Below are 13,063 nucleotides of genomic sequence, written 5' to 3' on the forward strand. Positions count from 1 at the left end.
TGGTAGAAGAGTAAAGAAATAATTGAACCTGAGAAAGGAGGTGGGGGAAAGGTGCTTTAATATTTGTCTTTGTTTTTCAACTTCTAAATCTCTTTCAATTGAAAAGAAATGAAATTAGTTTTCTTCAAATGAAATCTGTTTTGCCTGTATGGTAATTGGTGAGTGATCTTTTTTTTTTACCTTGACTTGAGATTTTCTTCCTATTTTTTCCCCCTGTCCTATGGAGAAAGGGGAGTAATTGAGCACTTGTCTGTGTGCAAAGGCTAGTCCACCTCGTTGTAGAACAGTGGTGAGTTAACCTTCTCTTCTTCTTTCCACAAAATTAGAGATTTCAGGTTTTTAGGAATTACTTCTGCAGAATCATAGGTATGAACAATGAAGAGCAGTAGCTAGCTGGGCCTCAAATATGGGCTGTGCATTTAGCACTGAAGAATTATGAGAAGGGTCTTTACGTGTTGCTGTGTGATCTGATAACCCTTGTTATGTCCCTGTAGGTGGCCCATTTGATCTACAACTCATGGATCCATAGTGTGTAGAATGGTAAGATGTAAATGATTCTGGGAGTTACCTAACAGAGACACAGTAGCCACTTTGGACAGAAGGGTTGTCTACAAACTAAGGAAAAAAATTGCAAAAAAAATTACAAAAAAAATACAACAACAACAACAAATGCTAACTTGGGCTTCTGAGAGAAATACCAAAAAAGAACAGTGAAATCTGTAAAACTGAAAACAACTTTTTAAACAACTGAAATAGAATAGTTTGTGTAATTAAAAAAAAAAAAATCAAAACAAAACAAAACACATTTTAACATCTCAAGAATGTTCAGACAACATAGGAAATGCAATGATAAGTTGAGAGTATCATGCAATGATATATGAGAGCAAAGGAATGAGTCAGGAAACAATTTTTGTTCATGTACTGCCATGAAAATTTGCCAGGCTTAATATGTTAGTGCTATGAGAAGAACTTCTCTTCTAAATTAGTTCAGATTACTTCACACTACTAATTGCAAATCTATTTTTTGTATTGTTACTTGTCTAATTTGGCAGCAAGGTCTGTAGGTTGCTACTGTGCAACATCTTTGTAATTTCTCATTTAATACTGAAGTTTAACACAAATGACCTATTTGGATTCAAGAAGATCCATCACAAAAGAGCAAAGATAATGTTCCTTGGCTTATTACAGGATAAGTTTTGGACTAAATTCCTCATCTTTGAGAAATGGTGTGCTTTGACTACTATGAACACAATAGCCTTTCTGTAAAAGTTGATGGCCTCACAATAGTACTTTTTGTATAACACTCCTGTGATCAGTTTTGTGTTCCCACAGAGATTCTGGGTAGATGAAGGAGGGGGGTTTGTGTCTGGGTCACACATTTTAAAACCTTACAATCAAAATTAATGTCCACTTCACGAAATTCAAAGAGTTCTGTGTTCTATCTAATTAAATGTTTATCACAGTACTCTTTTTTTTTCTTCGTGAAATTAACTTAGGAAACATTTCTTGATTTAGCTTTATTCTTACTGTGGGAACAGAGATTATATCTGACATGAAATGAAAGAAACCCTTCGTCTGCAGTTACTGACAAAAAGTTATCTGTTAGATTTTCATTGCTAGCATACTCATTTGGCTCCTATTGTATACAAGGAAATAATTTTTTTTTCTTTTCCTGTGTGAAGCCAGAGTTTCATTAGATTACACAGTAGAACAAGCAAGTATACTTAACTATAACCTGTATGGATTGTGAAGTATAACTCATAAATAATACATTTCAATACTTTTCACAAATTCTTGTCAAGGAAATTTACTGAAATTAGTTGTCCAGCACAGCACAAGCTGGTGATTCTTTGGAGTCAGGGATCAGGAGCAGAGGCACCTTCACAGGGGCTTGGGCAGGGTAAGGCCTGTCCCATAAACTCAACTAAGAGCAGGGAAGTTGAGGGGGCAAGGCATCTCACTGCGGATAGAGATGGATAGAAGTGAGGATGAGGCATGGGCTCTGCAGAACCAATATCTGAGCAGGACACAGCTGTGGAGAGCTTCAGGTCCTCCTGGATGCATGTTGCCAGGGCAGGAGCTGACAGCCTCAGGTGGTTGAAATGGGGTCCAGGGGTTTGGAAAAAAATAGTGTGGCTGTCTCTTTCATTTGGCCACTGGGGTCCAGCCTGGGGCCCAGAGAACCAAAATCTGCTCAGGCTGGGAAATGTGGTGACTGCTTTCCTTATACAGGTTCAACTGATAGCAGTATTGACACACACAAAGACGGAGAAATGGCACCAACGCATACTGTCACAAAAGCTGTTTCAGTCAATGACTGTCTTCAACAACACACATAAAATATGCAGATAGATAGCTGAATATCTCTTCCTCTGCTCTGTCTGTTAGAGATGGAAGTTCACAGATGAGTACACAAGCACACATACCACTCTCTAGGTTCAGAAGTATACACACATCTGGGGATCCTTCAGGTGCCTAGCACTGACTTTCATACATTTAGTATTCCTTTTTCTATTCCAGACTCACTTCCCAGATCTCTCAGTTACTGTCTGAGTCCTCTCAATCTGTCAAGTATTTCTGTCTGTATCTCATATCCCTTACCTGCTTCTCAGGTCACCTGCTTGCTAACTAGCCCAGTTTGAAATTAACTGAAAATACACACACCCTCATTTCCCTCACCCCTTACATATTTCACATTTGCAAATCTCTCTTGGGTGTACTAGCACAGACCACTAACCGACAGGATACTCTAATCTGGTCACAAGACCCTCGCTATTCATGGGATGCTCCACGTTAAACTTTGCTAGCAAATGCACGCATGTCAGGCGGGAAACATGGACATTTGCCTCCCTCAAACAGTATCCGGCACCAGGTATATGGTTACAACCATACAAGCCTTGCTCCAGATGCCAGTGCACATTCTGTCACTCAATTCATTCAGGCTTTCCCCTGTGCTTCACAGTAGCTGGGTGCATCAAACACAGCATTTCTAGCCCTAGTCAAGCATCTGATTGTTTCTCTCCACTCTGCACTTGTGCAGCTTCACCTGTATTGTGTGCAGTTTTGAGTTTCAAAAAGTAAGAAAGACTTCTCTATGCACCCTATTTCAGTGCTTCACTACTCTTACCTTAGAAAGCTTCATCCCTATATCAGCCTAAATCTTCCCTATTTTAGTTTGACCCCTTGTCTTTTCACAACAGACCCAGCTAAACTGGTACAGCACCGATATGAACTTGACCTCATATAACATGAGGTCATCAAGCGTCCTGGAGTTAGTTAACCACAGAGACTTTCTTAGATTTGTATATTTTTTCCGCTCTGAAAAAGATACTGGCTTTAATCTACTATGCACACAAAATGTGAGTTTGATGAAAACCAGGCCATCTAAAGAACCAGATGGAGATCCCTTTCCTGCCTGTTTTGCCTTCACCGGTGTCATTTACCAGTGAGGCTGTTGCTGCTACCAAGAGAGAAACTGAGGTGCACTACTTTGTGATATTAATGCATAAAGAACACAATCTCTCTCCACTTTCAATTAACATAAGATAAATGATTAGTCTTTTAAAGTTTTGTCTGCTTTTCTACCCAAACCTTTCCCTATTCTCTTTCCATGAAAAAATGATTCTAGTCCTTCATTCTACAGAGAAATACTGACTTTTAGAGCAGTATACTGACCACCAAAATATATATTTATATACAAACTTGACACATATATTGGAAAAGATTGAGGCTAAAAGTGATTTTGTATTTGAAAAATAATGTATCTATTTTATTCCACACGTTTTAATTGTGTTTGTTTGTTTTTTGATATTATTGTTTGTTTTGTTTATTTGTGTTCTCTAGTTTTTCTCTCTTCTAGTACTGAACAGAGACAAGAGTAATTTGGAAAGAGTTTCCAAGGAAAAGCATATCATCATTTGTTGTAAAGGAGCTAAAAATATTGGAAAAAGACAGAAGGATGATGGGTCACTATTCTTCAAAGCCTCACTAATGAAATGAAGGAGAAGCTGTTAAAGATGTTCTAAGTAATAAGTTAAACTGAAAACTAGCAAATGTGAGCTACTTCAAATTTATTTTTGGGGTTTAATTGTCCATAAAACTCCCTTATCACTGTGTACTGTAGTAAAAGTGAACAGTGTAAGAAATCGGGATTTAGGTTTTATGCCATTCAGATATGTTCCTACTCCTACAGCAGTGTCCTTCCACTAAATGAAAAATGTATACACTGATACATTTTTACATTCAGGTTTTAATATCTTGTACTTCTGGAAGTCCAGGAGAATTCTCAGAGGCTCAATTCATGTAGTGCTATAAACAGCATGGATTATTTCATTCTGTTTGTAAGCTTAAAAACCTATGAAGTTTCAAACTGGTTACAATTACATCTGAAAGTGAATTTCCCACTAGATTCGGTCCTCTAAAAAGCCAATATTCTCCAGTGTTTTTGAAAAATGCTATCAAGAAAAATCAAGAGTTGTAAGAAGTTCTAAATACTGTTTATTTAGAAATCAGTATGCATTTGACCCATGGTGGTCTGAGTAGATCAGGAAGATGTATATGCTCTTGATTTATTTAGGAAAAAACATTACACAAATAGCTGATCCATTCAACTGATATAGTCAGCTGATCTGCTCAACTGCCATTTGTCTAAAATGAAGGCCACCTTCTAGTCCCTTTGTGTTCAGCTTTCTTTAAAATAGTCAATTCCAATGATTTTCCTCAGGTTCTCTTACCACATAGCCCTTGCCCATCTTCTCTGAATGTTCATTCACTGTATAGTTTTGTTGGTTAGTCTCACCATGTCAATAAAATATTAAAGTCTTTGTGAGTGAAATTCATCTATTTATCAGCATATTATATCCTTAATATACTCTTAAATTATGTCTGTGACATTTAATCTGAGTCCTATAATGTCCAAATGAAAGAGTAAACACATGAGTAAGACTATCAATTTTGCTACTCTATTTACATTCTGGTAATTAATTATGCTTTTGAATCCTGCAGGTTAATTACATGATTCATACTTTTATGTACTCAAAATATAAAAAGCTGAAGATTTTTATCTAAAATGCTCCTCTCTCTATAAAAAGTACATGCAAATATGGAATTTCTCATCCTTCAAAGGGAAAGCATGTGCAAGTGAAAACATAAGCTTTAATAGTTTTAACTGCACCTGCAGTTATTGTAGTATTGTGAACGTTTTATTGGTTGGTTCAGTCCACTTCTGAGTGACGATTGGGGTGGGGGACCCATGGACCCATGTGCTGGGAAAGGGGGAGGGCAAATAGGGAAAAGGGAGATGGGCATAAAAACAAAACAGTGGCAACAATCTGAAGAGGAAAGCTAATTTACTAAATAAGATATCAGAATGCAAAATAATGAAATATAATAGAGTATAATTAGAATTGAAGCTAATAAATCAAATCAAATGAGAGTGTGTCCAAAAACTGAAGGCCTTACACTAAACACTAAAGGCAAGACGGCTAGTGAGCACCCGCTGCTGGATGGATCCAAAAAGGGAAAAAAGCTGTGTCTCATGACACGTGAAGAGTTTTAATCTTTCCCTCTGAGCAGAAAATGGAAAAAATGCAAAGCAACACAAAATCCTCTGGGGTATGTAGTTCTTCTCCTCTGAGAAAGGTATGCCTGGAACTATTGATGATCCATGGAGCTGGAGCATTAAATCTTTAACTCCCAATGCACTACATGTTGATGTTATGATGTGGAATACCAATAACAAAAATCATAAAACCATGACAGTATTTAAGTTGCAAAATAAAGCAGAAACTCATGCAGCTGCAACCTGTGTACATGTGTGTTAATGTCTAGTATATACTCAGCAGTTGCTCACTCAGGTTCTCTTTGAACCTGTGTAACATTAGTTGGCTTCACAATGAGAACTCTTGTGCTGCTAATCCAAATGTGGAAGATGTACCTTTCCAAAGAAAACTATCAAGAAATACTGTTCAATTATGATAGAGGACAGATTGGCAGCATATTTAATTCTTATTATTTTCCCTCTAGAAAATGGAGTTTATGATTTCTCTTTTAAACTTTATCCTGACTTTCTCATCCCTGAGAAACATCAGGGACATTCAATGCATAGATTAAACAAACAAACAAACAAAACAAAACAACAAAAAAGAAGAGAATAACATTCATTTTGAAACAAAATATGTTCACACAGGAAAAAAAAAACAAAACACAGAAATGATTTTGCACCTGACATGGTTAGAACTATCAAAGCAATCCTAAATTAGTCATTGTAGATTCACCTTTCTACATGTTGAAAATTATAATACACACTTTAAAATCTGATTTTAGGGGTAGATTAAAAAAAAATAAGATTGGTAATCAGTCCACATTGTTTAGACGCCTAATTTAGCTCCACAGTTAATGGAATTAGTATGCTACCTGTGAAGACCTTCAGATGTGTTATAGATCCTTCTTAGCATGAAAGAGTTGAAAGTAGCTTCTCTCTTCTCTGAATGTCTTTGTTTTATTCTCTGACTCAGTGTCTTATCAGCCATTTATCAGATAGGTGGGAATACAGATTCATATCAGAACCAATGATGTTAAACAAAAAATAAACAAAAGGTCACTGTTCCACAAATAGAGTTACTACAATGAAGTAGAAAAATTATCTGCAAGTAAGTTTAATCCTACTAATTTATAGTATACTTGGTAAATATATGCTAGAGATATTGATACAGTAGTGTATCTTTTATTTATACCTTTTATTTATCTATTTATTATGCTATGTACTTCACAGAATCAGAACTGAAAAATATTCAATACACATTTTAAAATAAATTACTCAAAGAAGTTATCATACTACATTGTGTAATGACAGAGAAAATGAATTATCAGAATGACTTTGGATATAAGGATCCGCGATTTCTAGAAAATAAATATCTGATTCACATATAATTTTTCTTTTTTTTAATATTTCTTTTTTAAGAATAGTTGATTTCTCCAGATTTTCAAAACCATTTATGGGACTCTATTGTAGTTATGCCTTATGAGTATTTTAGTGACACTAGAAAGAAATTTTAGTACTGCTTTCTGTTGAGATGTCCAATGCTTCTTATTATATGATTTCATTTTCTATTGCTTATCACATAAATAGCAATTTTCACAGAATCACGTGGAATCAGAGAACTGTAGGGGTTGGAAAGGACCTCTAGAGATCATTGAGTCCAACCTCCCTTCCAAAGCTGACTCCCTAGACCAGGTAGCACAGGAAGATGTCCAGGCAGATCTTGAACGTCTCCAGAGAAGGAGACTCCACAACCTCTCTGGGCAGGTCTTCCAGTGCTCTGTCACCCTCACTGTGAAGAAGTATCATGCACATTTGTGTGGAATTCCCTACGCATCAGTTTGTGAACATTTCGCCTTGTCCTGTCACCACACACTGCAGAGAAGAGCCCAGACTCATCCCTTTGCATCCAGCTCCTTAGGTATTTGTAGATGTGGATCACATCCTCTCTGAGTCTTGTTTTTCCAAGGCTGAACAGACCCAGGTCTCTCAACTTCTCAAGGGAGATGGTCCAGGCCCTTTATCATCTTTGTAGCCCTCTGCTGGACTCTTTCAAGGAGAACTATCTTTTTATTTTTGTACTGGGAGGTAGTGACAGAAAGAGGGGAAATGGTTTTAAACTGGAAGAGGGTAGATTTAGACTAGACATCAGAAAGAAATTCTTTACTGTGAGGGTGATGAGGTACTGGAACAGGTTTCCCAGAGAGGTTGTGGATGTTCCCGTCCTGGAGGCATTCAATTCTAGGCTGAATGGGGCTTTGCAAGTGCAGTCTTGTGGGAGGTGATCTGCCTAGAGAAATGGCGTTGGAACTAGATCAAAAAAGTCATGTCCAATCCAAACCATTCTATGATTCTACAGTTCTGTAATTTCCAATGCACTGAAGCAAAAACTCAGCTCTACACACAGTTCTGTGGTCATAATCCTCCAAGTAATGCAGAAGACCTGATCAAGACACTTATCATTTTGTGGAGTGACAGCTGTGCGTGACTGTCTGGAATATAGCTTGCCTTTCACATCACTATCATCACAGTTGAAGTGCACCACCCACTTCACTGTGCTCATATCTATATTACAACCTCCATAAATGTTCAGCAATTGTGGATGAATATCACTGGATATCATTTTTTCTGCATGTAAGAATTCAATTGCAAAACTTTCCTTCATACATTCTTCCATGTCATTTTGTCAGACTGCCCCTTTTCTGCCATCTGTCACACAGCAACTAAATTTAATGGAATATTAGCAGGAAGTTTCAATGCTTACTACAATGTCACCAACATCCACCTCTGACATTGTAGGCCAACATAATAAACCAGGAGGTATTTCTTTTGAAGTAGTAAACATAACATTTAAAGAGTGAGGTACATTTCAGGGTACGGTCAGAGAAGTGTGAATTAGTAAGTGTATAATTTATCTAAATACAAATAATAACCAAGAAAGCAACATACTATCTTCCAGAATGGAAATTACAGGATTTAAAACTGACTGAATAGGAAAAAAAGTATAGACTTTCAGAATAGATGCTATAACTTTTTTTTTAATAGCTCACAGTGATTTTGATTACTTAATGAATAGACAATTAGCTACTACCCAAAGTGTCCTTCAACTTATATTTGTTACTGAAATTTTGATAATGACCAAAAATATAAATCTTTCTACAATTATGGCAAAGTAATAGGAAAGCTGAATATTGAATTGTCATCTTATTCTTTGTTTATCCATACAACTTATTACTATTTCTTTGTATAGTACATTTTCTTCTGTGAAATATATATATATTTCTTCTGTACTATAAGTTATTACTAACTAGGTTTCATGCATTCAAGAAATAATTTGTTAGCCACTCTTAATAGAGGGTCTCTAAGACAATTCAGTTTCAAATTCTCTTTCCATATATATTAAAAATTTTTCATGAAACATTTCTTACTAGGTTAAGGTCTATTTTAGGATACATATAAAAAAATTGGTGATGTGTAAACTATATTTGAGGCTAGTGGTTTTTTTTCTTTTTCCTTTCATCATATATTGCTGTGTATTTGTCAACATTCGATTTTATTTGCCATGTGTCATCCCAATTACATAAATGAAAGTCTCTTTCCATTTTCAATGCTGCTTACTATGAATATTTCACACTCAAACGTCATGACTGGTAACTTCTTTTAGAATATTCCCCATCTATCTGTCTCTGTGATTTATTAGTTTCAGACTAATGAACTTTCTGATGATGACTTCCGGTGGAACTGCACTCAAAATGTCTTAGCAGTTAAATGTGTTTCCTGCACCTTTATGTTTTTTGTTCAGAGTAGACATGAATTATTTCATATCACATAATTAGCTGTGAAAATATTTTTTTCTCCTGATAATAAACAATCTGTATGATATTTTAGATCACATATGGGAATATTAATTATGCAGAATATAGATTGTAATGTACTGAATAAAAGGGATTTTGGTTATAAGGAAGATAAACTGTGGGGAAGTATCTTATTTTGCTAACAGCAAATATTTATCAAAGAAAGGAATGCTGTTGTGACTGAAACCCTAGACAGATGTGAACTTGAATATTGTTGCTATTTATGAAAAAAAAAGAAAACTGTAAATTCTGAACACAACAGGCTTATTGTGATTACATGACTTAATATATAAGCAGAAATTCTTTTTAAGTCTCCTTGCTGCATTAGTGATAACAATTTGAGATGTTGTTGCTTTTAACAAGAGCAGTCTACCTAAAATCCTTCTATTCCTATGAATTATTGTATTGTAAATATGTCTTGAATATTATCATAAAAATTCCTTCATATAAATGATTAATATATATTACTCTAAATCAGAATCCAGCAAATGATGCACAATATTTTGTTATTTAACTGAGAAATTAATAAGAAATGAAAGGCAACAGATACTACTATTATCATGATTTTATCAATGTTAGATTTTTACAATTTTTTATTTTTTTAGTTTTCATCTTTTTAGATTAATCAATCTGATTCATTGTAGTGATAATTTCATATTCTCCTCAATAGCTTTGGAGGCACAAAGGTTATGAAACTTGGAATCAAAAGCTGCACTGACAGTGATACATAGCAGTTTTTTGGGTTTTTTTACGCCAATCCTAGGTTATGTGCCACATGCTGAAGAAGCTTTTATTTAGTTAAAATCCTAGGTGAATATGCAATTTGGAACCCTTTAATTAGCAACTGGGGGCAAAATTCTGTTATGCATAGTCACCTAGTCTTATCTACAACTGCTTTTCCTCCTTGAAGGTCTTCTGCAAATGTTGATTTCTATCCAGCAACCATCCATAGGCCTAACAGACCTTGGGAATACTATATTATCCTAAATTATACAAAACAGTTTTGGAATAATTCACTTGTAATATCTCAGTTACATCTGACTCTAGCTTCTTTTGTTTACCCTTATTAGATCTCCATTGGCTAAAATAGAATTTGAGAATTACAGCTGATATATAGATAATTTTATGTAGATGCTTGCATTTAGGTGTCTTAATCTCAAACTAAGTCCTACTACATATGTTTCTCAAAATAGAGAAAATATTATGTAAATTAACAGAAAATTAAGGTATAAATTACAGAAATTAATGTAGTGTATTAGACTGAAATCATATTATAGTAATTCCAAGGCAATTATATATAATTATTTCCTCTTTAGGTACCGCAGATCTGATCTGTTATCACAACGAACTGAAAGAAGATGATGCACAGGACTACTTTTAATAGCCCTGAAATAAAAATTCAAGACACTCAGTGATTATGAAAGCTTTTATGCATTCTGTATATATAGAATGAATGAGTCATAGGAATAACCTCCTCTTCAAGCTGAGGGGAAGCAAAAAGTGCGTGTTTTTCCATATACCAAGTGGCAACATCAAGCAGGTGACTAATCATTTTGTTAACTCTGTTAAAACCATTACATTCTGACTCGCAGAAACCATCCTCTTTGAATTGCCAATGCTAGTTCTACTAGTAGGTGGACTGAAAGGCATTAACTTTAAATGCACACATATTCTAACTGAATAAAAGCCTCTTCAACACTTCATGCCAAAATCAGATGTAGATCATTTAGATCCTACAAAAGACCTACTGTGAAAAGTTCCTCCCTACAGTCCATTTGGATTTCTTTTGTTTTATTCTTAAATATTTTGCTTATTTTCCAAACCTTTAAAATGCTAATAATCAATAGATATATTCATCTCTACATTCCGACATGATTGCAACAGCCTAAATAATAATAATAATAATAATTAATAATAATAATAATAGTTAAAAATAACCTATCAAATATGCATTATAAGTTTTGTATTGTTAATGTATTGCAGTCTGAACTTCTGCTTGAAAGTTGCTTAAGGCTCAACATACAGCTGAGGTGACAGATGTTTATTTGGAATGACTATTACAGTATTTTCCTGAGTTGCCTTATCCCTTGCCCTTCAAGTATTAGCATTACTTAAGTGTTCTTAACGTTCTTTAGAATCCAAAAGAACTACTCCAAATGTTTACAAATATTATACCTTCTTTCTTCAATATTTAGAAACACATCATAACCATTCCAAGAATATTGCTTTCTTTCTCTCTGAATCAATATTTGAAATATCATACCATTAGTCTATTTTGACGTAATCATAACCATAACATACAGCAGAAAATTGTGAATTATTTTCTTTTTATTCACTATAGCTGTTTTTTTTTTTTCATTTTTATTTTATTTTTTTCTTTTCTTGCTTTTTTTTAATCTGCTATTGAGAAATTTTATTACTGTACAGCAAAACAGTTTATTTATTGATGCAATACAGGTTGCTTTTCTCATTTATAATTTTTTGTTAGCAATTGTAAAAAATATTTATATGAAATAGCCTTTTAATTAGCTTAAGATATTATAATTTTAATTTCACATATTCGACGTTGTAATGCTTAGCATGTACATATGAATCTTAAGCCAGAAGCTGAATTGAGTACCAAACCAATGCAAACACAGGGAAATATGGCACAGAAGAAAAAAACAAAGCTTATGTTTCCTTAGAAACCTATACTACTATTTCAGAATGCAAACTGACAACACTAAAAACATTGTATTTTATATGTACAGTATCCTTTTTATTGAGCAATGACTACAGAAATATAGAGTAATATCTGGGTCTTGTGAGAATTAAGACAACATTTTCTAAGGACTTGGAAAATTCAAACAGAGAGAGAAAACAAACAAACTAAGAAAAGAAAGAATTTGTGGGGGCTAATTTGAGGTTTTGTGCAATTGATATTTATGGTATAGTTATGTCTATGAAGTAAACAATAATAATCTACTTTGAATGGGGTTAAATTGATGCAACTGTATACAGTGAAGTATACAGTGATACACAATTTACAATTGTATTTGGCATTTCTAATATTTTGGGCAGAAAAAAATACATATATAAAAAAAAGAAGTGTTTAGTTAATACAGAAATTACGTTGAAATTCAGCTTCTGGCTTAAGAGGTAAACCACTAGACTATATATGTTCTACCTTCAGACAGGAGGGGTAGAAAACTTGCTATCAGCTCTTGATTCATTCAACAGAATAGTAACTATTCTTGGGTCTTGTAAACTGCTTTATGTTGCTTTTTGGAATAAAACTGGTATTAACCGGTATTCATAAATAGTAGTGAGAAAATTACTTTATTACTAGCTTTTTTTTTTTTTAGATTATTATCAGAGTCTACATTGATTCATATAGCAAAGCAGAGTATATAAATGAGACAGTTATCACAAAATACCAGAATTGTATGGATTGGAAAGGATCTCTGTAGATCATCCACTCTAATGAACCTGCTAAATCAGGCTCCCTGCAGTTGATTGCACAGGAATGTATCCAGGCAAGTCTTAAGTATCTTAGAGAAGAAGACTCAACAATATCTCTGAGCAGCTTGTTTCAGTGCTGTCACTCTCACAGGTTTTTTCCATGTTTAGATGGAAATTCCTGTGTTGTAATTCATACCTTTTGTCCCTTAACCTATTGCTGTACAGTATT

This window comes from Cyrtonyx montezumae, unplaced genomic scaffold, assembly GCF_038088225.1.
Source record: "Cyrtonyx montezumae isolate F1298 unplaced genomic scaffold, pur_monq_1.0 scaffold_3, whole genome shotgun sequence".
NCBI classification, from domain to species: domain Eukaryota; kingdom Metazoa; phylum Chordata; class Aves; order Galliformes; family Odontophoridae; genus Cyrtonyx; species Cyrtonyx montezumae.